This window comes from Rhipicephalus sanguineus, chromosome 3 (assembly GCF_013339695.2).
Source record: "Rhipicephalus sanguineus isolate Rsan-2018 chromosome 3, BIME_Rsan_1.4, whole genome shotgun sequence".
Taxonomy (NCBI): domain Eukaryota; kingdom Metazoa; phylum Arthropoda; class Arachnida; order Ixodida; family Ixodidae; genus Rhipicephalus; species Rhipicephalus sanguineus.
Window position 1 is genome coordinate 21,148,964 of NC_051178.1, and position 14,797 is coordinate 21,163,760.

Consider the following 14,797-nt stretch of genomic DNA (forward strand, 5'->3'; position numbering starts at 1 on the left):
GAACCTGTAGAAGTATTGGGGGAAGCGGCCGTGTCCCGTCACGAGCTTAAAGGGACACTAAAGAGCAACACGAAGTTGATACGGGACGAAAGATGGGCATTCGAGAATGCGTGTAGGTTTTTGTTCGGTTGCAAAAAGATGACTTATTAGTGGAGAAATTCTTAATCAAAGACCAAATATCTCTTCCTCAATTTCACTCGCCTGAAATTTGGCGCTGGAGCTGTGTCGTCACTGTCCGCATTGCTCTCAGCGAATCAGAGGGGCGCCATGAAACGTCACCGCATGCGTAGGCGGCCGCTTCCGCTGCTTCATAACCGCTTCCGTGTTTTCCGTGATCATGGCTGCGATGGATGTCGGCGCAGACGTTGAACCCGCTGAACCTTGCAATGAAGACCTCGCAAGGGAAGCGGGTTTACATTTCAGCGACCTAAGCCAAGTGGAGCGCGATATGCTCCTTCGAGCTCGCGCGGCAGGCGTTCCTGCGTACGACAGCGGGCCGCTGGCCGCACCGTCGGAGAGCGAAGCCTCGTTGTCGACGGAAGGCGAGGCGGCCAGTCAGCCAAGCGAAGACGTCGGTGAAGAGTTTCATTCGCGACTCATCCGTACTGACTGGTAAGTGCTAAAGCGTTTTACTGCCTACGCATTTCTTCCACTCAGGAAAAAGAAATGGTGTTTCAGCTAGGTGCCTCGGAAGTTGGTGTGTCAACGCGACGAAGCGAGGGTTTACCTCTAGGGGCCAAAATTTCGTCCCGCGTGCGCTGTGCAATCTCTCCGGCGGCTTCTTATTTATGTAGTACGAAGGCGATGTCATTGAGCCCAGTCCGCAACGGTGTCTACGCCGTCGTGGTTACGGATGTGCCATTCCCGCAGAATGTTTCGTCACATGGTGCACTTTTCGATCGCATTCGAGCCCCGATAGGGATCGAACTTATCGACCGCAGCCGACCGCATTCTGCGGTTTGCACAAATAGGCCAGTCGCGATTAAAAAAATCGATCGCGATTGGACTCGATAACTGTCAAAAGCGCGCCGTGCTACACCCATAGGTCGGCAAAAAATGTGGAGCTCACTCAGGCTCACTCATGAAATATATTTTGCCCTTAGAGCTCACTCAGACTCAGGCTTACTAAAATTTTCCTCAACTGGACTCACTCGGACTCAGACTCACTGAAATTTTTCTTAGCCGGACTCAAACGCACCAAAATATTACTCACTCCGACTCACTCAGACTCACGGCTATATCTGAGTCTGAGTGAGTGAGTGAGTGAGTCGACTCATGAGTCCGTTAGCGTGTAGTGGACTTTTTTGACCCTGGTGTCAATGCTATTTAGCACTCATATCTCGCATATTTGGTGCTCTACTTGGCTCCTTTTGATCTCGAACCTTCAAATACGAGTTATCAGTGGTTGTAATCCAGTAAGGACATTTTTATTGAAAGTGGTAACTCACGAGATATTTTTATCAAGAACTTCCTGTGATAGAGTTTGCGGGGGGAGGTCAACCTGCCCCCCCCCCCCTCTCTTCTACGTAACTCACGCCTCTGATTAATAAATATTGAGCTGGCGTACGAATGCTAGTGCTTTGAAGTATGTTTGAGTCGGTGAGAGTATAAATGTGAGCCGACATAAGGCTGATAGTAATGCTGAAGTTGTGTAGATAGAACCATACGTCGGCAAAGAAGTGTGGAGCTCACTCAGACTCACTCAGGAAATATATTTTGCGCTTAGGGCTCACTCAGACTCACCAAAACTTCCTTCTACCGGACTCACACGGACTCAGACTCACTAAAATTTTTCTGATCCGGACTCACTCGGACTCAAGCTCACCAAAATATTACTCCCCCGGACTCACTCAGACTCATGGCTCGATCTGAGTCTGAGTGAGTCGACTCATGAGTGAGTTTGCCGACCTATGGCTACACCTGTGCTGTACGTCAAAAGACATCGCAACGGAACCGGACCAGGATAGAACTTATTTGTTATGATTGACGCCGCAAGGAAGCTATGCCTCAAGGAATCAAATTTTGATCAAAGAATTCGATCTTGATCGGGCTACACCTCGACCGAAAGATCCTTGTTACCCTGTCACGCGCATCTCCCAACGAACAATACCTTACGCAGAGAGGCACCTCTGGCAGCTATGTATAGAACTTTTTCCGTTCATCCTAGATTTTATTAATGCAGCCCAAGGTGAAATTTTTGAGCGCTTGTTTGGTGCTGTTTCAGGTGCGACTGCGGACATTGCGTGGTGCTGGACAACTTCAGCGAGGAGGAATGCCTTTGCTGTCGAGAGATGGGAGAGCTGTCGCTGCTGCGCAGCCTGAAGGATGCATCACGGAGCACCCGGAGTTCCACCTCTTGTGTCTCAACATAGCTGTGCTCCGTGTTGCGTACTTCGAACTGCGGGCGCGCAGGGACTGCATGGACGAAGACATCCACAAGTAAATTATTTTTACTTGACAATATGGCACTACGGATTTCTTTTAATAATTAAAAAAAAACCCTTATTGCTGTACGGATGCACCATTATTACAAAAATAAGCTAATCTGCTGCCGTGCATCTGATGCATTTTATTGGCTGAACTAGTGCGGTACATGCGTCGCCTTAGCTGCAATTTTCAAGAGCAAGGATTTAGGTTGTATTGGTCAGCACAGCTCCATAAACTGTTGTACATGCAAGCATGAATTGTATTATATAACTGCGGCTTGTGTTCTTTTTCAAAAGATTTGACTTCTCAATGTGGGTTTCCACTCTTTATTACTACAGGAGATACCGCTACACTGCCTACAGGCAGTTCGTCCGCTGGCTGTGGGGTCGCCTTGGTAGAGGTCACCGCTTCGTTCTACCCTCATGCGTTGTGGCCAAAATTCGGGGCACATTCCCCACAGAGACCCCAACAGGATTCAAGTATCCAGAATACTAGAAGAGTGCAAATGAATGAGCAGGCTGTGCAAACAGCACACTCAGTGCCACATCGTGCGTGTGTGCGTCGTTTAGCAAGTGAAAGCTTTCGTGTGATATCACTCCTTGGAACGTCTGTGGCAGTCAAAAACGGCATTTGCAACGTTTCTGCAGTCTACAGGCATGCTCTGCTCGGCATGAGGACCAGCTGTGCAACTCTGGTCTTCCTCACCAAATTTGCCCCAGAAGACATTGTGCGTGTCACCATTCCTGTGTGTGCCATTTAGCAAGTGAAAGCTTTCGTGTGATGATATCACTCCTCGGGATGGTTGTGGCCGTTAAAAATGGCACTCGCAACGTTTCTACAGGTATACTCTGCTCAGCAATGGTATCAGCTGTAACTTGAATCTTTAATTGGTGCCTTTTCAGTGAAGTCCAGTGGGTCTTCATGTGTGTTATAGCGTAAGTTGGCTATTCATTCATTGGCACTTTTGCAGTGAAGTCCCATGGGACCTGCATGTGTGCTATGGTCTTAAATGTCACGATTTGTCCAGCTTGTGTTGCTTAGAATGAATCAATAATTTTATGATACATTAGCTATGGCTATTTGGTTAGGAGGCAGTTGAGTTTAGGGAAGGAACTGACATAACATGGTGAATGCCCACCTCATGTGCAGACTCCCGCAGAAACAGTAGCATGTCTTGGGCTTGACTGTCATCGTTTTGCAAGCCCCAGACTTTGAAGGTTACAATGCAAGGTACGAGAGAGAGAACAGGAACGTCGACAGGAGAAGCCAGCAGCAGTACAGTGCAGAGGCACTAAAAGGGTTGATAAAATGTTTGCAAGAACAAGTGAGGTGCAGAAAATCACTACGAAGTTTTGAAGATAGTGAAGACAAAAGCTCGCAGGAAATGGACTGACAGATCAGACTACACGAGCAAGACTTCCGCATTTCAAGCTTGGTCACAAACGTCGTTGCTTCTGTAATCTAAATAGCCACAGCACTGAAGACCGTCGGAGGTCAATAAAATACAAGGACAAAAGGGAAAGCTTCGAGATAAAAACAGGTGCTTTAGGTGCACGAGGTCGAATCACAGCGCAAGGTTTTGTAAAGCCACTGTCGTTTGTAAATGTTGCAAAGCAAGACAGGCAACGTCAATGTGCAGGACGAAGGGCAATGAAATCTGCAAGCCTAACGAGAAAAGTGAGGAATGAAACGACAATATGACTGTTAGAAAATCACGCAATCTGCTAGCATCTTCTAACTGCAGGAAGAACGACATTGTGTTCTATTGCAGACGGCAATAGCATGGACAGAAGGCAAAAATAAAGGAGAGTACGCATGAATATTGTTCAACAGTGGAAGTCAAAGGTCATTCATACAAACCAGTTTGGCATGACGAATTTGTTGCAAATTACTCCGCAGAGAAAGGCTTACAGTGAATCATTCGGAGGAAAAGAAAATGAAAGTCTAATGAACGTTGTCGAAGTTGTGCTGAAAGAAAATCCAGATGGCGAATCATTACTAATCGAGGCTATTGAAGTAGACATGATATCAAGAGTGCGACTCCCCTCGCCCATACGAAACTTCAAAGTCACATATGAAGAAGATGGGAATAAAAATTGCTGATGACAATGATGAAAAATGTACAACACAGGAGACAAGCTCACTGCTAGGTTATGATTTCTACTGGGACGTGATCACAGGACGAGTGAAAAGACTAAACAAGCATACAGTTCTAGTAGAAAGCATTCTAGGCTGGATTGTATGTGGACCGTGTGTTGTAGAATCCAAAGTACGAGAGGCAAAGTCGGTCATGGTGCTCATGCTGCAGAAAGAACTGGCGAGATAACTGAGGCCAGAAAAAGATTTTGAGAGCCAGAAACACTGCCATAACTGAAAAGAGGGAAAAGACGCAGGGATTGGACCACCTTTTACATTGCTCAAAAAGACTATATTGAGAAGGATGGAGAGAGATACAAAGTAATACTGCCATGGAAAGAAACAGTGAACATAGAAGATAACAAGGAAGTAGCAATCAGAAGATTGATGCAGAAAGACTTGGCACCAAGAGAAAAAATACACAGCGCTATGCAAGAATACTTCACATCTGGAGTGGCAGAACAAGTGATGTCGGAAGAATCTGAGCACCATCAGGCATGTATGAAAGACGATGTAATATCTCGAAGACCGAGCATCTCCCATATCCACACCATCTCTGTAAAAGAATATACAAAATGTGAATTCTCATTAATGCATGAAATTACATAAAAAGGCTGTGCAGTCATTTATATGTTTTAGTGTGATTGCCATGCTACTAGGGACAAAATTGCTTACCAATCCAAGCATACACTACTGCCAGACAACCAGCTGCTTATGTTTACTTTTTTTTTAGTGTCATCTGAGTCTTTCAATATGAGTGCAAGGTCTCTGTTCAAACTTAGGTCTATGTATGATGTGAATAAAGCAAACTTATGCTGGGAAATTCTGTTTAATCCATTTCATCTATAGACACTAGGGCTAAGGTAATTAATCAAAGCCTGCTTACTCATCATCCTCATCCAGTGTGGAGTCCAGGGTCCAAGATGACTCGTCTGGTTGGTATGTGGAGCCAGTGGTGTCCACACAGGTCCGGACAGGTGATAAATTAGGTGAGGCGACATAGCTGGTCTCGGGAGAGATTTGTTGTTGTCGCTTCACTGGGGTTGATGTCAGTGGCACACCGTCGATATCAACCTGCACGCCCTCATCCTTTTTTTCCTTTATAGTGAGGTTAACTTGAACTCCTGCATATAGCAAGGTTGGCATAAATGAAGCATCAATCATAACAATACGAAGCGTGAATGCAAAAAACCGATGAGCTCAACATGTTCATTGTCCGAATGCTATGAACTTGAGACTGCTGTTAGCAGAAATAATGCACATGTGTGTGCTGTGACAATCACTACGCAAAGAAGTTTTCAGGTAGTTGCCGATTACTTCGTGGTTCCTCAAAGTGTTACAGCACGTGTATAATCTTTGAACAACAATGTTTAGCGCTAGGAACAAGAGGAAAAGTAGACAGAAGACACACTGTTTTGTTTATTTTGCCCCCCTGGTCCACTTTAATATAAACCACCACCTAGCCCACTTTGCAACTATTATCTACTTGTTCATGCACAACACAACAGTACTGAGATTATGATGTGTTATTAATGTAATATCCAATTTTTTTACGCACACTATGAGGAAGCATGGCCACCTGAACTCGGCTGAAGGGGCAGCCAGTGCAGTTGAACACACTGCCTCAAAGTGCTGCCAGCCATGAGGAAACAATGGGACAAACTGGACCTAGTCGTTACGACATTAACCAAATTGATGGATGGAAGTTTACTGCAGAGACTTGAAATGATGTTAGACAGGAGCCTGCTTATGTGCCTTCATGTTCCTACAATAAACCAATGAGTATTTCACAGTTTACTATTATCCTGAAACTGGGTTTGAAAACATAATGCTTCCATTTGGTCATGCTGAAAGAGAATGAACATTTCAAGTTTGCTTACAAAACTTTTAAGAGACAGACTTTTTTCCATGTCGTCGAGTTTAAACATATAGTCATGTCCAATGCACTATACTCACCAACACTTATGCCTCGCACATGAACTTGCACGCTTTTGTCAATACCAATGCTGCGGCCTGTTGTGCCACTTGGAGGGCACCGGGCAGGATCCTTTTGCCCCTGCAAGCCACTGGTACTGACAGCAGCAGGCAGCACCTATAACAGGCCCAACTTGTAGGAAAGCACATGTAGCACTTTCAGCTCACAAAAGACAGCTGGCCTTTCAATGCAACTGCTGTAACGAACATTATTCACTTACAGAAGCCTCTGAGTGTATTTCCCTGTGGCAGCCGGCTCCAACATCCTCAGCAGAGCCCCTGTAGGAATCGTCGACCTGAAAAGCAAATATTCTTGCTGCCATGACAGAAATTGAGCCAGTTCTGAGCGAACTGCCACTTTTCTTTTTTCTTCTTTTTTGTGCAAAAGCGGTCAAGCTTAGCGTGGTTTGCATTGTACCGTACAGTACCACGATGATGCCGTAAACATGATGCTAGTACCTCTTTGTCGCCTCCAACAGGCGCAGTGTTTCCTCATCCTGCGACCTCTCGGTCTCCGCAACGCCATCCTGGAAAGCAGAACCAATGCTCTGTGCCATACACGAAGTTTGAATTGTTTCGCATTAATTGTTAGACGTAAAACACTCGCCAGGACCTTCGTACAGTTGTATAATGCACACAATCTGTGAACGCACTTTATCCCTGCAACAGATAACTGCAGCTCATGAGAATGACCTCAACTTACCCCAGTTTGGGTTTCCACAGGTACACCAGCTGCGTCGCCCTCGATCGCGGACTCGGCAATAGCAGCCTGAAAACCGAACAAGAACGGAAAGTGGCGCGCCTACTCGGTATACGTTTAGGGTAGCAATCATAACTAGGATTCTACACTTACCGAGACGCTGGTTTGCTCCTGCGAGGGCACCTGTGGCGGGAATGAAGGAGCCAATAGGGACGGCACAGCTGATCGCGTGAGGAGTCCCTTTTGGGGCACGCCGAGAGCCTTCCCGAGCACAGGATTGTAAACATAATCTGATGGCGAGAAGTGCAGTGAACACACCAACGGTTTCTTTAGCTCCTTCTGTCGTCGAATCATGGGCACAGCGTTGAGCCATCGCGAACGACGGGGCTCATCGCGTGGCACCGCATGGAAAGACACAGACGGGTCGACACTGCCGCTGCCCTTGATCAGACGCCGTGGACCGTTAATACAGCCCTCAACACTACACACATTACGCATTTTGCGGTTTGCTGCAAGTTCTCCGTCTCGGAGCCTGTAAGGTGTGGTGTCCGGCGGGTATCGTAGCAGGTAGCTGGCTCGCGCCGTCGTCCACAACGGTTGTGCTCAAGTCGATATCTCCAGAGAGAATAACACGTATCCGATGGGAAGCACGGACGGGGTGCCCAATTGGTCCACAAATGCACCGCACAATGACGACGTACAAGTCCCACACCTTGACGAATTGATTCTGAGGACACCCGGCGACATGGTACGCGTCGAGTCCGGAGGGTCGTTCACTTCGGAGATCTTCCATGACGGCCACTGTCTCGAGCATCTGAAAACGCTTGTTTTGTTCGTGTGAAGACAGGTCCTGGCGCGGTGAGAACCTTTCCAGTGGCTCTGTCCTCACGCTCACGACGCCGCGCAGAAGGGGTGTCCGCGACTGCCCCGTCAGGCTTCCGCGAAACGCCACGACGACAGGCCGCACTCGACCAGGTGTACCAAGCACATCCGGGTAAATTCCGGGGTCGATGCCTCCGTCCAGTGCGGTGGGAAAGGTTTCCGGCCGACAGGTCAGCGCTCACCGGCGTCTGTTATTTCGGGATTTTAAACGAAACCAATGCGGGAGAGTAGCTGGAGCGCGAGGCACGCACGCTCACGCGCGGAGCAAAACCGAAACCATCACGGCCATACGCAGCGCGGCAGCGCCATGCCGTTTTTTTTTTTCTTCTTTCTTTATTTTGTTTTGCGTTAAATTTGTACTTCCTTGAGTGGCACGGCTTAAATAGGGGCGAAGTACTGTTTACGGACGTTTAAGAGAAATTTCATCGGGCGTTTCTATTAGCAGCATTAAATCACTGTCGACCAATCGCAGCCCGTCTGCATTCGCGGGTTTCTACGTCCACGAGCGCCTAGTGCGGGAAAGCCGCAGGGGCGTCAGCACCCGTCCTTCGGTTTTTCGCTATTTTCTCGCTTACGAAAGCTCTGCTCGCCGTAACAATGGTACCGTGTAATCATAATAAGATAATCTACCATCGAAGCTCAACTTCCGGTTTCTCTTTAGTGTCCCTTTAACGAGGGGTTGGGGCGGGGGAAACAACGACGGCATGTTGCGCAAGTCCTGTACCCAGCGGTGCAGTTCTGTTCTTCGAAAGTCCGCTCGCCAGCGATCGTTCCACATAGCCAACAGTTCCTGGCGAAACTGGCGCCGGACGACTCTGAACGGCGAGGGTATGCGGCGGAGAAGGCCGACGAGAGTCGCCCGTTGGGACAGGTAGTCTGCGACCTCGTTCCCATAAACCCCAGCGTGACCAGGCAGTGGTAGAGGTGGATGGGAGAACGCCGACGGATGGTGTTGAGGACCCGGCGAATCTCCATAACGTGTGGTTCCGCGTTTTGAGTGGACGCTGTCACCTGAAGCAACGACAGGCAGTCTGTGTATATAGCGACGCGACCCGTGTACCGCTCTGCCGAGACGTGTTTGAGCGCCTCTGTAAAGGCGACCACTTCCGCCGCGTAAGCCGACGTGGCATGAAGTAAACGATACCTGGTTGGGGTCGAAAGCCACGTAGGCCGCCCCCGCGGACAGGTTGGTGTACGAGCCATCTGTATAGATGGGTATGCCGGGTACGCGGCAGGCGTTGCAGGCTGCGCGGCGCGGACAGTCGTCTAAACGGTGCAATAGCTGGTAACGAGGGATGCTGTACCACGTCTTTGTGGGGGAGCGCTACCCATTCTGGCCGAAGGCGACGTAACGCCTCAACGCGAAGAGACAAAACTCGGCGTTAAAGGGAAGCTGAAGCACTTTTAAAAAATGACTTGGGAATGTGTAATCATAGTTTGATCCTTGCTGAAACCAATGTAAGAGTTCACAGAAGTGAACGCAAATGGCATTTCTTGGCAAAAAAACAGCGGCTGCAGCCGCAGGGCTTCTTGAACTGCTGAGCGAAGGCGGTGACGTCAACTTCGGCGTGCCGCGTCATCGGCGCCATCAGCTCTGTAAAAGCATGGCCTTCGCGATCAGTTTCACCAACGCGCGCAGCCAGAAGTAGTGACGGAGGCCACGGCTCCGCCAAAACCACGGTGGTAGTATAAAACAGGTGGCCCATCGAGCGCCGCGAGCGCGTCGCCGTACTGCTCGAGTTGCTCACGGCCGCCGCTAGGTTTGCGACGAGTTTTCGGGCTGAAAGACGCGCAACTCAAGCTCTCGCTGTAATGTAAAAACAGGTTTCTCTAGCTAATTTTGTGGCTTTAAACGGTTGTTTGTGCTTTTACTAGCCTGTAGTGGCTGTCTGCCAGCTTCGGCCACGTCGGCGTGGATCCACTTTAGGAGGGCGTTGAAGGTGTCCTCCACCTGGCTCGGTGCGTGCACTCGGTCGTCTTCGAGGATGGTGCGCAACTCCTCCGGGGTCAGAGCTTCAAACTCGGTGTTTTTCTTCCACACCTGATCGAAGTTCCGAACAAAGTAGCAAAATGCTTTAGTAGTGAGGTAGTCGCAGCTGCGCCTGGAGGCCAGGTGATAGCTTCCTATGCAGCTCTCCGGTTGAACGTTGCGCTCCAAAACCTCCACACAATGACTGCGCAGCTGGCTTAACTTCAGCTTCTCGGAGAGGTCGAGCACATCAGTGACGTTGTGCGGGCCTACAAGGTCGTGCAGAGGAATGTGGTAGGCGATGTCCACAAGCAGCTGAATGAAATCGCTGCCCAGGTCTTCAACTACCAGCCGCATGGGCAGAAGCCTCTTGTCTTCGGGATTCACGCCCTACTTTGCGATAGCGAAGAGGGCGTGGCAGCCCGAATACCTGGCAGCCGTCACAAATCGATGTGCCCAGATCTCAGAACCGTCAAGTGCCCGGAAGGCAATGTCACAAAACTCGCGGTTTTTCCTCTGTTCCGAAGTCCTGGCATGCACCTGGCCGCTGCTCGCGATCACCCGGGCCTTCAGCCTACGGTCGGGGCAGTTCTCGTCCCACCATATCGGCGAAGCGTACGTAATCGCCGGGAGGATGACGCTGCGGTATATTTTGACCTTTTGCTCTGGGCGCAGGCGTCCGCCCTGCAAACAGGCCAGGGTGTTGACGCACACCATCATTCACTCAGCCTTCTCCCTCAGTGCGTCGGCACCCTATTAAAAATTCAAACATCCTGTTGTCTGAGGGAATACGTAATTTGGGCATGATGGTGTCCGTCTGCTGGCACTGGCCTGCTGGCACCGGCCTGCTGGCACTGGCCTGCTGGCACCAGCCTACTGGCACCCGCCTACTGGCACCGGCCTGCTGGCACCGGCCTGCTGGCGCTGGCCTTCTGGCACTGGCCTGCTGGCACTAGCCTGCTGGTATTGGCTAATCTGCCTTTTTTGTTTTCCTGTGGTGCCCTCGGCCATTTTCGTGGGGTTTTGGTAGTGGCCGGGACAGACGGTATTGCCAGAATGAGAGCCTCCAAGGTCAAGGGCTGTTAAGTGACTTTTCCACGAGGGGAAAAGCGTATGCGCTATGGCATCGTGAAAGAGGTGAATTAGAACGGGCATATCCGCTCGAATGCTTTCTAGCCAAGAAATGGCCCCATAGGTTAGTTTACCAGCTGTGTGTCAACCTCAAAGCTCTCTTAATGGTTTCAAGCAGCAGCATATTTGTACATATCCATGAAAACGTTCAGTAATTGAAATATTATATTCACATTGTGTAAATTTCACATTTTCGCACATAAAGTGCCACTAATGTGGCAAATCTGCATGCATGTTTATGATTTTCCACGTAAAATAATAAGCGTTCAACTCGGAAAGGAATGCAACGCTGCATGCTTGTCCACCACTCCAATCGTGTCAAATTGTAGCTGCATGGTACTAGGCACGTACTTGAAACAAGGTTTCTTGAAAACAATGTTTGTCTGTCTGTTGTCGATCACATGAACCAAATTAAGTTTTGATGAGCTATATATTTCGCTAATGTAGTTGCAAGTGTAGGGTGGTTGCTACTGCCATAAAGACAGTGCAATACATACGTGAAACAGGTTTACCTGAACCATAAAGGGCAAAGAGAATAGCAGAGTATCTTGCACAAGAAAGGAACGTTTATTGGGCACCGTCTTTCTGCATGTCTCCAAGCTTATGTATGAGGTGCTGCATCCTCTGCTGGCACAGCACCCATGTAGATTGAAGAGAGCTGCACGAAAAAAGGAGAATCATTAATACCCTTCAATTTCATTTATTATGTGCACGCTTTATGATTAACATAAAATGAAAGCATCACTATACATTAGACTCTTAGTAAACGGAAATCTCTTAAACAGAACTGCTGCTCAAATGGAACAACTGTCTCTGATATCATTGATTTCGTACCTCAATTCTGCACCCCTGTTCGTCTCTCAGTAAACGAAACTCCTGTTAAACAGAACATATTTTCCTGGTCCCTTCAGGTTCCGTTTAATGAGAGTCTACTGTAGTTCGCACTCTTTTAACACACCTCAATAAGCTAATTAGGCCTAAATGTACAAAATGCAAGCTCATGTTCTCTGCTTGTCACAGCCCTCCTGGCTTTTTTTTTTTTACAATTGCTCAAGCAGACATGGAACATGGGAAATAATTCAAATTTCAGTATTAATTGCTCTAATCACTACTAATTCAGTTGTTCGCATGCTAATTGATCATCAGCTTACCAAATCCTCAGGTTTCTCAAAATGCCATTTATGCCGTACACAACACATTAAACTGTTCATATACCCATCGCCCATAAGACTAAAGAATACGACTTTGCCATTGGGAACCTTCAACATAGTTTTTCATGCATTTTCAAAATAGCACCTACTACATAAATATTTTCCATATGAGCTGTGTGAGAGAACTACACAGCAGTATCTTTCACGAATTATGAACACATTTAAAGGGTCCTTAAACCGGCCAGAGGCCGAAAATTAGTTGTGGTAGGGAAGTTGTGCACGAGTCTATAACGAACACGTAGTCGTGAAAATTTTTCGGAATGGTGCCGTAATAGCAGAGTTTAACGCATATGATGATTGAAATGCGGCTACTGATCCTTTGCCTCTTTCCTTTGCTACCCTCCGCTCGTCGGCTGGTCTCCTCTCCCAAAGCCGCTTTGCCCTTCTCGCCGAACGCCCCTTCCTATCTCACGTGACATAATGTCATCATTGATGCGCTTTTCGAAACAGCATGCACTTCCGGTCGGTCGCCGCGACCGCGAATCCGTCAACTCCGTGCTTCTCGGCTAACCGCTGTTGGCGTGCCGGTCTGTGCTTCTACGAATCGTGCCGGTATGAACCCTGTGTTGCGCGCGCGCCTTCAAAGGATCGTTAACATGGCAGAAAACCGGAGCCAAACTCCTGCAGCAGGTGTGGGTCGTAATGGTAGTCTTCGGCAGCGAAGTGGCACCCACAAACACGTTCTGTAGCGCTTTGATTGTGCCGTAACTCCGATGCACTCAAGCCAGGCATTTCGCAAGGTGACATCACAAGGTAACATGTGTTGCGTCTTTTCGTTTTTCCAGTCGACGCTTTTGCAACCAAGCACCGCACACCGATGCGTGAAAGCCATCGCAAAACACTGTCGGATTCAGTCCACGCAGCTCATCAGACCGCTAGGCATCAGACCGCTGCTGGTACGCTAGCGATTTGGCAGTTGCATTATGGCCCGCTCACGCTAGCGGCACGGAAGCTCGCCGTTTGCCGTTCTCAGGCTGCTGTGCGCATACGCTTTCGTTCACGCACGTCAGCCGTTCCTTGCTGTTCAAAAAACAGGTCGAAGACCCATTTTCGCCCCGTTCTCTGGCAGCCGCAGAGTGACGTGGCCAATCAGGCATGGTTCTAACAGTCAATGGAACGTTTTAGTCTGTCTGGTATTAAAAAAAGCGTCGCACGTGTCCCCAAGCTGGCGCCAGCTATGGAGGATTAGAAACAACTAACAAAAGGGTAATCTATGTCCTCGAAGCATTCCGACGCGCCCATCTTGACTCGCTCAGCCTACAGCATCGATTATTTGAGTATGGCTCTCAAAAATGAGGCCGAATCGGCACAAATACTTTGCTGTCGAAGCTTAAGACATGAATCCAAAGCAAATGGAAGCATAAGTTAGGAGCTGACAAGCTACAGAGGACACGGCGACCACTTCATAGATTCGAGGTGAACAACGACCGCTTTTGGCAATGCGGCCATGTTTCTCGGAGGCGCGAATGCCTCGCTGGCGAAGCTTGCCGTGCATGTTGGTCAGCAGCACCACGCCGTTGCGGCAGGCTTGCCGCTAGCGTGAGCGGGCCATTACGGGCCGCAGTAACCGATTCGCAAGCGCGCACGCGCAGGCATCACTACGAAGGAACTGCAAAGCGCGGGCAGCTGCTTGCAGACTAACCGGAAGTCGTAGGTTCTTGTTCGACCAATCAGAGCATTGCCTGCATAGGACATCACAGATTGAACACAACGTCACACACGTCACTAGGCAGACCGGAAGGGCCCGGAGAGAAGAAATTGTTTCTTGGAATTTGTGGCGCACCCGCGGCTTGTAGCGCTGCCAAGTGTGGCATCGTTGATCGTGACTGAATTCTGCACACGATGCGCGTTTACTTGAAATGTCGAAAAAATATTGGAGCTGGGTTTAAGGGCTCTTTAATGGAGTAAACGCAAAAGTATTAGTCACAATAACCAGTTTAGAAGTCAGTCATGGCGTAAACCAACAATTTCAATGCTGCTTGTGTATAGAAAAGGTACTATCAAAACAATGCAAGGTTGAGTCATGTTGGACCAGTCGGAAAAATGTTAGATATACCATTTTGTTCACTACACTTCTGAGGTTTAGGGCTCACAGATAGATGATGAATGTTCAACAATGTGACCTAAAGGAAAGCCAACTGCATAAATAACTGCCTCTAAATTTATGCCAGCGAATATTATCACGTGGTTGTGACGGTGAAGAAGGCTGCAGCAAGACTGGGAAATATGCAATTATTTATTGGGCGAACTTGTGCCCGGAAAATGAAAACTCAAGGTACCATGTACGCTGCTAGCGGCGACAACAGTCGGCGGCAGTCAGGTAATCTGATGAGCGGTAAGACACGTTGGCATTTATAGATGTGGCAT

General features: G+C 48.6%; 1 pseudogene; it reads left to right on the forward strand.

The window, feature by feature from the left end:
• Window positions 1–319: 319 nt before the first annotated feature.
• LOC119384849 (P2X purinoceptor 7-like) lies at window positions 320–3,273 on the forward strand (annotated as a pseudogene).
• Window positions 3,274–14,797: the final 11,524 nt, after the last annotated feature.